Raw genomic sequence first — 11,590 nt, forward strand, 5'->3', positions numbered from 1 at the left:
AATAGATTAATTTTTTCTTTCCTATGTCTAGCCTTTTTTCTGCTACTGTGCTTTCCAAATAAATACCCTCCCTTTTAACGTTTTAAATCCACGCACCTTAAAAAAAAGGTTTAAATAATCTGTACTGTGGCTCCACAGAGTATTCCTTCATCTTCAAGTGCCAACATCCCATTTGAGTCCCGGTTCAAGTCCTGCCTGCTCCACTTCCAATCCAGCTCCCTGCTTGTGGCCTGGGAAAGCAGTGGAGGATGGCCCAAGTCCTTAGGAACTTGTATCCACATGGGAGACCTAGAAGGGGCTCCTGGATCCTGGCTTCAGATTGGCTCAGTTCCAGCCATTGCAGCCATTTGGGGAGTAAACCAGCAGATGGGAGATGTTTCTCTCTCTCCTTCCTTCTCTCTGTATATCTGCCTTTACAATAAAAATGAAAAAAAATTTTTTTGAAAAGTTTGTCTATTTTTTCTACACGTATTTTTGATGAATTGTTTTAAAAATTCCTTTTGTACAAATGGAACTGAATTTAAAAAAAATATTTATTTTATTCTTACTTGAAAGGCAGATTTAGAGACAGAAGGAAAGACAGAAATCTTCCCTTCACTGGTTCACTTTCCAAATGGCCACAATGACCAAAACTGAGCCAATCTAAAGACAGGAGCCAGGATCTTCTTTGGGGTCTATAGTATGGGTACAGGGATCCAAGGACTTGAGTCAACCTCCACTATTTTCCCAGGCTGTAAGCAGGGAGCCAGATAGGAAATACAGCAAGCAGGACTCAAACTGGTGCTCATTTGGGATGTCAGCATCGCAGGCAGAGGGCTAGCCTCCTATGTCACGGCACCAGCTCCATAGATCTCAGTATTTTTTGGCAGCAAAATAAACTTTTAACTTCATTTTCCAAGAATCTGTTAAAGTACCCTCATACTATCTACATGGACCAGGAAGCAAAGGCAAATCTATCAACACAAAAAGGATTCAAACTGGACGTGACAGAACTCCCACATGTTAAGCTTAGGCAAGCATGAGCTCCCAATTCAAATTACAAAACAAATGAAGAAAAAAAGCCAGTATATATAAGAGAAACCAGAGGAGGCGGGAAAAGCACACACAGCACATAGCAGATGTCAACTGCCTACCTGAAAAAGATCAATTCAAGGAAAGAATAGGCCCATTTCACTTAGGAAAATGGCTGAAAAACTTATCAGTAAAATATCAATGTACTAAATCCAATGTGCTTACTCCACTAAAGTGGGAGAACTCTCCAAGTGAATTTCCTCATCTTTAGTTTAGAATGTAACTAAGTAGTTACATGCCCCTCTGCCTACCCTGAAAACATAATAAATCAAGGAGAATTTATTCCAGAAATTCAAGCATAACTTAATATCATTTGACTTATCTCAAAAAGACCAAGGGGAAAAAAGCACTTGAGAATGGGCATTACTTATTAATCATAGTTTTTTTTTTCATAAGATTAGGAATAGAAGTATAATTTCTTTAATAAGATCAAGAATGTATAGCCAGGGTATTAACTTCATGGATTAACTTTAAACACATTTCATTTAAGTTTGAGATCTGTGCAAGCTTGTCAGCGTTGTCTAACATGATACTGTTAAAAGTCTTGACTAACAGAATTATATATTTTTTAAAGGAAGAAGAATCTAAATAGATGAAGCAGAAGTAAGGAAACAAAACTGGGATTGTTTGTAATAACATGATCAACCATATGAAAACTTCCAATGGGAACAGCAAGTTTTAGAAATAATGGGATAATTCAGCAAAATGACAAACATGTTCTTCTCCCCTTCATCCATTGTACTAGTTTTTAGTGCAAGGCCAGTCAGAATAAAGATACTGGACTACCACATAAGCCCTTATATAATGTTTATAGATAGAATTACATAACATTATTAAGATACCAATAGTCTCTAATTTTAATTATAACACAATGCAAATGAAGTCTGTAGCAGGATTTATGAATTTTATGCTTTTTCCTTTGAAGGTTTAGTTGAGAGGCAGAGTTAGAGAGAGAGGGGGAGAGACAGAGACAGAGACAGATCTTTCATGTGCTTGTTCGTTCCCCAAATGCCTCAGCAGTCAGGGCTGGTAGGCTGATGCCATGAGCCTGCAACTTCATCTGGATCTCTCTCTCATAGGTCACAAGGCCCCAAGCACGGCATTATCTCCTGCTGTTTTCCTGGGTGCAATAGCAGGAAGCTGGATTGGCAGTGGAGCAGTTGGGACTCAAATTGGTGCTCATATAGGATGCTGATGTGTGGCAAATGGCAATCAATCCAGTGCACCACAATGCTGGTCCCTGCACCTACCCTTAAATGTACACGGAAGGCTAAAAAGGCTTCATTTAATTTTTTTTTTAAAAATTATTTATTTGAGAAGCAGAGAGAAAAAGACAGATAGCTGTCATCTTCTGGTTCACCCAAAAATGCCTGCAATGATCAGGGCTAGACTAGGACAAAGCTGGGATCTAACAACTCAGTCCAGGTCTCCCATGTAGGTGGCAGGAACCCAATTATTTGAGCCATCACTGCTGTGTCTAAGAGTCTGCATTAGCAGGGAGTTGGATTTGGGAGCACAGCCAGGGCATGAACCCAGAAACTCTCATAGTGAATACAGGCATCCTGACTGCTGGGCCAAATGCCCACTCTTTTATCCTTATTATTACAGAAATGGAAAATCAGAGAAGGGAGATTTGCCCTCCTATTGGCAAAGTTACAGTCACAGACATCCAGAACAACAGAACAGAATAGAGAACTCATAAATAGCCTATTTTCCCAGGAGAACTTGCTGTGCAACAATGTAACATTACAAATCAGTGAGGAAAGCACCTTGAAATAGTTGGATGTTACTTGTTGCAGTGAAACGGTGTGACAAACAGTCCCAAAGTTATCAGTGGCTCCTAGCAGCATGTATTTGCCTTCCTCAGGAGTCTGTATTTGAACTCAGCTGATTTCAACTGGGCTTACTGAGAGTTGTGTGGGCTCGGCAGAATTTAGCTGGACTTGACTCCAGGATACAGGTTAGGTTCAAGGCTTCATTGTCTCATTCTGGTAGTGACAGATACTGAAGGGCTGAAGCCAAACCACTCAAACACATATAACACCTGTCTCCATCATATCCACTGACACTCACTGGGCAGATGAGTTACATGCCCAAGGCAAACATCAACAGTGGAAGATACTACAGAATCACATGGCCAAGGGCATGGGTGTATAATTCTGTAGCCAGGAGCATATGAGGTTTGGGAATAATAATCCAATCTAACAGAGGACCTTTCCCATAGATAATATTACGAAAATTGGCTTGTTGTGAGGAAAAAAAACGAACACAAATTGCACCCATTATCTCATACCATACATGAAGTGAGTTCTAGATGAACTTTAAATTCTAAAAGTAAAAATAAAAGGTAAACTTGTAGATATGGGACACTTGAATTCCATATTGGAGTGCTTGATTTGAGTCCCTTCTCTGCTTCCCGTTCCAGCTTCCTACTGACACACATCCTGGGAAGCAGCATGGATTAAGTAGTTGGAGTGAACCAGCAGAAGGGAGTTCTCTCCCTGTATCATTCTGCCTATCAAATAAATAGCAAATCAATGAGCAGCTTTTAAATGATTCTTTTTTTTTAAATGATTCTTTTACTTTTTAATTTTCATTTCATTTAAAAGAGAGAGAGAGAGAGAGAGAGAGAGAGAGGTGATCCATCTGCTGGTTTACTCCTCAAATGCTTATAACAACCAGGGAGGCAACAGACCAAATCCAGGAGCCAGGAAATCAACCAAGTGTCCCATGTGGTGTGCAGATGACTGAAGCACTTCAGCCATCGCCTGCTGCCTCCCAGCATGCACATTAGCAGGTATCAAGAAGCCAGATCAGAAGCAGAGGAGCTGGAACTTGAAATGGATACAGATAAGGCTTGTGTGCATTGCAAGCACTGGCGTCACCGCCACACCAAACACCTGCCCTTAGGAGCAGAAAATCAAATGAATAGCTTTATAGTCATAGGATTGAAAAGAACTTCTTAAAATAAGACTTCAAAAGTATTAGCCAAAAGAATGATTAATCTGATGACACCAAAATTAGTTTTCTATCCAACAAAGAACACCATAAACAGGTTAAGTTGATAGATCGCAAAGTATTTCCAAAGGCTAAACCTAGGTAAAGATTAATATCTAGAATACACTAGGAATTCCTACAAACCACTCAGAACAAAGTAAAAAATGTGATTTAAGAAATAGCCAAAGGATATGAACAGGCACATGTACAGAGAGAAACCTTGAGAGACTAAATGTAGATGTAGAGATAGCCGACCTCACTGATAATGAAATAAATGCACATTGAAACAAGACACCTCTTTATATCTGTTAAAAGGGCAAAAATGGGAAAGTTGTACACTGCCCAGTTTTGCCTGTATTTTCCCACATGCTATGTTCTTGGGAGTTAATACCTGGAACAGCCATTTTAGAGATGTATGTGCCAATGCGTAATGACATGTAACATGTGTTCTCTGGGTGACTCAGCACTGCTGAGAATACACACCCTAAGAAACTCACACAAGTCTATCCATGGGCACAACTGAAGAGTGCTTGTATTGGTGCCAAGCTTGGTATGTGCATCCCCAGTACAACAGCTAAGTAAAATGTAGCGAATGCTATGGAATCACAGGTGACATCAAAAGCAATTCACTAAATGTGTATTTTTCAGCATAGACAAATCTTTGCCACGTTTTAGGAAAAAAGTACTATGATAACACACAGAACAAGAGCATATGAGCCCCAGGCTTTGGAAAGTCTTTCCTTCTAGGGTGCTCCTCCCTGGTTTTCATTTCTGTGGGGATACTTGGTGGGAGACAGAAGGAAGATGCTGTTATGACTCAGTCCTGATGCTAATGTTTTCTTCTCAGCCTCATGTGAGGCTGGGGTGCGTTCTCATGTGACCCTTTCTCCTACAGTCGTGGCTCCTTCTGCAGGTTCTCTACAGCTTCTCCCACCACCATAGCTCCCATCACCACCCGATTCCCGCATCGCATGCTTCACAGACATCCATCAGGCTGTCCATGTCCTCACGCTGGGTGGCAGGTGTAGGATAGCTCTTGAGTAGTGTGGGCCACAGTGTGAAACACAGAATACCATCTTGCCACTAGGCCACGCCCCTCTGCCTATTTCCCCTTTTCTAAGTTAAAAAACATCGAAACAGACTTGGACTGTGAGAAGCTTTATTTCAAGACTGACCTAAAAATGTGCTTGCTTCTGCAACTTTACATACCTCTTGGCGTGCAGTCTGTACTCATAATAGTGAATCGCTAATGGTAACTGTATTATCAGTTTTGTGCCCAGAAGCAGGCAGCAGACTCACACGCCTTTCCAAGATGACTAGCAGAATGAGATACAAAGCGAGAATTAGCTGTGGAGCTTAGGTTAAATCTCAGACATAACTCTGGGAAATCAGGATTGATATACAAGTGTAGGGGTTACCGGAAGGTTTTGGGATAGATGGGTAGTTTTCCAAAATTATTTAGAAGATTTGCTAACTAAAGACAGGAAAAATGGATACAATGGTTCCTGAAACTTCTTTCAGCCTTGTTATATCTCCCCTGAGCAGGCATGCTCAAAATGCACTTATTTCCCACAAAGCTACGCTCAGAATAACTCTTGCTTGGATTATATTGTTTAAAAGCCTGTCCGTGCCTGACCAAAGCTTTCTTTAATGGTTCATTATGAGCATGCTAAATTCTGACCCTTGGTAATGGCTACAATCTCATGGTCCCAGACGCAGGGGCTTGCCTGAGCCCAGGTAGGGCGCTCTGCAGAAAGTCACATGCTGCCCACGCCCCTTGCTAGAGGACTGTGCAACAGCCGCAGGCAGCCAGCCGACTGTCCTCTTGGCTTTGAGGCCTGAATGCTGAGAAGGCAGCCTAGGATTTTGTAGAGAGGACTGGCCTCCGGATTGAGTCTCTCATCAGTCCATTTAGGGTCTGCATCACACATCCTCGCTAGCTCCTCATACTGGGGTGTTAATGTTAGCTTACATGTATTTCACTAACTTAACCCTAAAAGGGTGAGTGATTTATTATCTGCGGTTTCTGTAACATTTAGGAGCCATGTAATCAGTTGTTCCATAATAATCTACTGAGTTCAAAGGGGTCTTGGACCAGGTACTTGGAAATGTAGATTGAGCCCCGGTTAAGAAGCCGTAAGTGCCTGCTTAAGAGTTTCAGTTTATAGCATAAGACAAATATGGAGCCTCTAATGATGTCGAGAATTTGCACAGCGTGATGCAGTGTTTAAGATTTAAAGGGAAACAGAAACAGCTCTCAAGCTCTCAGGTTTCAATTGTAAGAAACAAGAAAAGGTCTATGCTAACCCCACAAGGAAGAAAGTCCTTAACCTTTAATGAATTTATAGTTGCTAGATCTTGTTCAGTCTTAATTCTTAATACATAGAATCATATTTTGAGGTATTAGCCAATGTGGCTTTCACTGCATTCCACATACCCCAGTCTGTTTCCTCTGGGAGAAGATATTGCAGAGCAAAGATTTTAAGAGTTAGGGCTGGCACTGTGGTTCACCTGGCTAATCTTCTACCTGCTAGCCAGGATCCCATATGGGTACAGTACAGAAAAGGATGGCTTAAATCCATGGGACCCTGCACCCACATGGGAAACCTGGAAGAAGTTCCTGGCTCCTGGTTTCGGAATGGCTCAGTTCCAGCTATTGCAGACATTTGGGGAGTGAACTAGCAGAGGGAAGATTCTCTCTCTCTCTTTCTGTGTTTCTTCGTCTCTCTATAAATCCACCTTTCAAATAAAAACAAATAAAGCTTTGAAATATCATTAAAAAAAAGAAAAAAGTCAATCCTCTCTTTAAGAAAGATTTATCTGCGTTAAAGCAGGTGGAGCTGCTGCCTGCAGTGCTGAGATCCTATTGGTTCTGGTTCTAGCTGCTCCATTTTCGATTCAGCTCTCTGCTCATGGACTGAGAAAGAAATGGAGGATGGCCAAAGTGCTTGGGACCCTCCATCAGCAGGCCAGACCCAGAAGAAGTTCCTAGTTCCTGGCATCCAATCTGCTCTGCTCTAGCCTTTGTAGCTATCTGGGGAGTGAACCAGCAGATGGAAGACCTCTCTGTCTTTTCCTCTCTATAATTCTGCCTTTCAAATAAATAACTTTTTAAAAATAAAAAAGGATCTATAAGAAAAAGACAGTTCATTTATTTGAAAGACAGAAAGTGTGAAAAGGATCTTCCATTAGCTGGTTCACTCCACCGCAAACCACAATGACTGGGCCTGGGCCTGGCTGAAGCTGGGACCCAGAAGCTTCTCCCAGGTGTACTACATGAGTCCCAGAGGGCCAAGGGCCATCCTTCACTGTTTTTCCAGGAAGATCAGCAGGGAGCTAGATCAGAAGTAGAGCAACTGGGACTTAAACCAGAGGTCCATATGGAATGATGGCATTGCAGGTGGAGGTTTTCTCTGATATACTATAGCACCAGCCCTCTGAAGATTCAACTCCTGACTTGCAATTTTCAAAATGGACTTTACAAACTCACAACAGAGGCAATAGTTTTAGAGACACTCATGAGTTTTCATGAGCTATAGAGCAGCAGAAAAGACAGAGGTGGATACCAGGCCCACTCCCTACCTCGGGAGGCTCAGGTGAAAGGGCTGCTAAAGGATCAGAACACCAGGGCCTTCTGCTGCTGCAGTCCATCTCCACATGTGCCGTGGAGTGGCTTTCTTCATTTTTTATTTAATGCCATTCTAAGTAGACAAAAATCGACATTCTAAATGGTTTGTTTTTATTTTGTGAAATGTCAATTTTAAATTAAAGCTAAAGAGCATTTAACTTACATGAAATCATTGAAATAATCCAACTTCTATTCAGAGTTTTTATGTGTGGGTATAGCTTATTCTTCTTTTTTTAAAGATGTATTACATATTTGAGAGGCAGAGTGATAAAAAGAGAGTGATGGAAGGAAGGATGGAGAGAGAGACAGAGTGAGAGAGAATCTTCTATCCATTGGTTCCTTCTCTAAATGACTGCAATAACCATCCACGGCTGGGTCAGGCCAAAGCCAGAGGCCAGGACTCTGGCTAGGTTTCCCACATGGCTGGCAGGACTCTGAGATCTTGAGCCATCTCATGCTGCTTTCCCAGGCACATAAGCAGAGACCTGTATTGGAAGAAAAGCAGCCAGGACCAATGCTTTGCTATGGAATGGCAGCGGCAGAGGCAGTGTCTTAACCCACTGTGCCACAAGCAGAAGGCCAACCCCATGTATCTCATTCTTTCTAGGAGAGTGAACTTATTGCACAGCCACCTCAACTATTTTTACTTCTCTTACTTAATTTATTTATTTGAAAAAGAAATGGAGAGAGTTTGTTCTCATCTACTGGTACACTCTCACATAGCTTGGTCTTATCAAAGTCAGGAATCAGAAACTCAGTCTAGGTCTCTCTGATGGAACCCAATCTCTTGGGCCATCATTGTGCCCTCCCAAGGTCTGAGTTAGCAGGAAGGTGTGGTCATGGGGTGAAAACAAAAACTCAACCCAGGCACTGTAACAGCTTGGCCATATGCCTGTCCCCATCTCACTTCTGGATACCTGTGTATTCCACTAATGTTCTGCCTCAGCTTACTGAAGAGCAAGGGAGGACCATGAGAAGCCCCGCATTTGCCTTTCCTTCTATTTCATCACATCCAGCAGATGTGACTGGCTAAATCAGGGAAATGCCAAAGTAAAAATGGATCTGATAAGATTCCTGGGTCATTCACGTTTTTGCAGAATATCATTACCCTTTCTCTGCCTTCAAACCAAGTTTTGGTATTCAAGGAAAGTTTGGCCTCTTGGGGCTGTCAGCACTTGCATTTACTCAATCAAAAATGAAACTCACCTCTCTTTGAAGTCTTAGACTTCTGAGGACAACCTGAATTCTGTGCTCATGGGACCTTAAGGAAAAACAGGTGCACCTCTGGGGCAGATTCCCCCATTCATGCCCCATCGTACAGGTGGCCTGCACCACAAATACTAGGTTTGACAATCAGATTATGACTTTCAACACAGCACAGTAGAGTATCAAACCAAACCTCCACCCTTCTGAGGTCCTAGATGACTGCACAGGGGCACAGCTGGGACCCTGGCCCCATTTGGAAGAATGGATACAGGGTCAGACAGGATACTCTGCCACACACAAGATGCTGATGCTTTGGGCTGGGTGGTGGGGCAAAAGCCAGGGGCTCTAGAGGCAAGTATGTCTCCAGCAAGAGGGGCTATAAGTCCTGCTAGTATTCCCCACTCTCCCACTCCGCTCTCAACCAGGTAAACCTGGGAAACCTCTGGGATAGCGATAATAACAGCAAGGAAGACACATACATTGATTCAAAAGTTTTAAGTTCACGCAATCCACTGAAAATTTGGAAAATACAGAAAATCACAAAGAAAAAAAATTAAACTATCCATCATCCTACCACCCAGAGAGGACCACTGTGAAGATATTGATTCCAAGTGATTTGAAATATATGTAAATGTCGGGGCCAGTGCTGTGGCATAGTGAGCAAAGCTACCACTAACAGTGTCAGCATCCCACATAAGCTCTTGTTCGAACCCCAGCTGTTCCATTTCTGATCCAGCTCCCTATTAATGTGCCTGGAAAGTCAGTGGAAGATGGCCTGTCTCTGGACCTCTGGGCTTACCTGGGAGACCTGGATCAAGCTCCTGACTCCTGACTTCGGATAGGCTGTTGCAGTCTTTTGTGGAGTGAGCCAGCATAAGGAAAACCTATCTCTCTCTGTCTCTTCCCCTTTCTCTCTCTGTAACTCTGACCTGAAAATAAAGAATAAGCCTTTGAAACAATAAATATAAGTAAATATAGCAATATGTAGTGTTTCTCAAACCACAGCACAACCTTCCAGAAAATGATTTCTGATTGAATTCTGCTTTTGAAGGTACTGGTTTGCACATGAGTTCTGGAAGGCTTAGTGAAGAGATAAATGCAAGAATCCAGGGGGATCTTTGCTAGAGCTTTGCAATGGGAAGAGAAAGGAAGGGCTTGGATGGGGCTCAAAAAGGTAGCACTAAATGGAAAAAGCAAGTCAACAAAGAGTCCACTTAGATATGGTCCACACACACAGAAAACTGCATACCACATCTCTTAATGATACATACAACTAGGAGAAAGGCAAAATTCAGGAAAGTGGTTCCTGGGGCAGGGCCTGGGGAGGTCAATGCCTTCAGAATCGGATGCATAGTGGCGTCTCAGGAGCCAGTAATGTTAGATTTCTTCAGCAGGGTGGTAGACATATGAAGATACATTAACACTTACTTAACAAATTGAAAATCATCTTTTTTAAAAATACTCTTTTGTATGCATGACATAATACTGGCCTGTATATCTCGGGTCAGTTGCAAAACCTAAGGTTTTCCCCAGCTTCACTCATCTGTACCCTGAGGTTTTGCCAGACAGGCTGTACAGACTGGGCTCATCCTCGGAAAACACCTGACTTCTTCACTATGCACAGGCTAGAGTTTTGTGGCTCATAAGCAGCCAACTAGAGTATATTTATCTGAAAGCACTTTCTTGCGCTAAGGCTGGTATCAATGCAAGCATACCCTAGATTACGGATGGCCAGACAGAACGGAGATGGAGCAGGTCTAACCGCGTAGGGCCGGGCCTGCAAAAACCTCTGTGCTGTAAAAGGCTGAGCTGCAGGTGCACAGCCTGTTCTGGAGCAGTGTCCTTGACCCAGATCTAAGAGGAGAAGCAGCTGCCAAGTTCATCAAAGGGTCCTCTTCGAATCATGGCAATTCCCTCAAGAAGCAATTGTTTCACTGCAATTGCTCCTCCCCTGCACTCCGACTGTATAACATGCTACACAGGATATTTCAGGCAGGTTCACAAACCCCACATATAATATATATTTATATTTCACTGACACCTGAATATCACGAGCAATGCTTAGAGCAAAACTGAGCTAAAGTAAAGAGCAAACTTAGCCTGAATTGATGTTTTTAAATCTCTGTAAGAAATACATGTGCAGTTGGTGTGTACCGAGGGTAGTGGTTCTTTTTGGTAGTACTCAAAGATGGGAAACACTGCACAGGAACCCTGTGGTTCTTAGGAAAATGGATTATTGGTAGTGTGCAGCCTCCCCCATGACCACAAACACAATATGTAACCCAGGAGGCTGCTAAGTCGCTTCCCATTCCGGTAGTAACTGCTAGAACCATTTTTGTCTGGCAGAGTCCGGCCAAGCACTTTATGTACATTAACCTGTATATATATAAAATCCCAGATCATCCCATTTATTCAAAGAGGTCTCTTCTCCTCCTCCTCCCCTTTCTTATAATCTTCTTTATTTTCACCACAACACATGAGTGTTGGTGGCTTGAAGGAACCCTTGCCCTCTCATCGCTCCCCCAGGCAACACCAGTTCCGCACCCATTCCTGTGACACTGAGTAAGGACAGCACGAACGCACATGAACTTAAGTAAGAACCACCTGCAGCAAGCTGAAAACACATCGTTTGGATTATTTCTGGTATAATTCCTGTCCAGCCTCAGTCTGTCTCAATGCCTGGGTTTC

This window comes from Ochotona princeps, chromosome 8 (assembly GCF_030435755.1).
Source record: "Ochotona princeps isolate mOchPri1 chromosome 8, mOchPri1.hap1, whole genome shotgun sequence".
NCBI classification, from domain to species: domain Eukaryota; kingdom Metazoa; phylum Chordata; class Mammalia; order Lagomorpha; family Ochotonidae; genus Ochotona; species Ochotona princeps.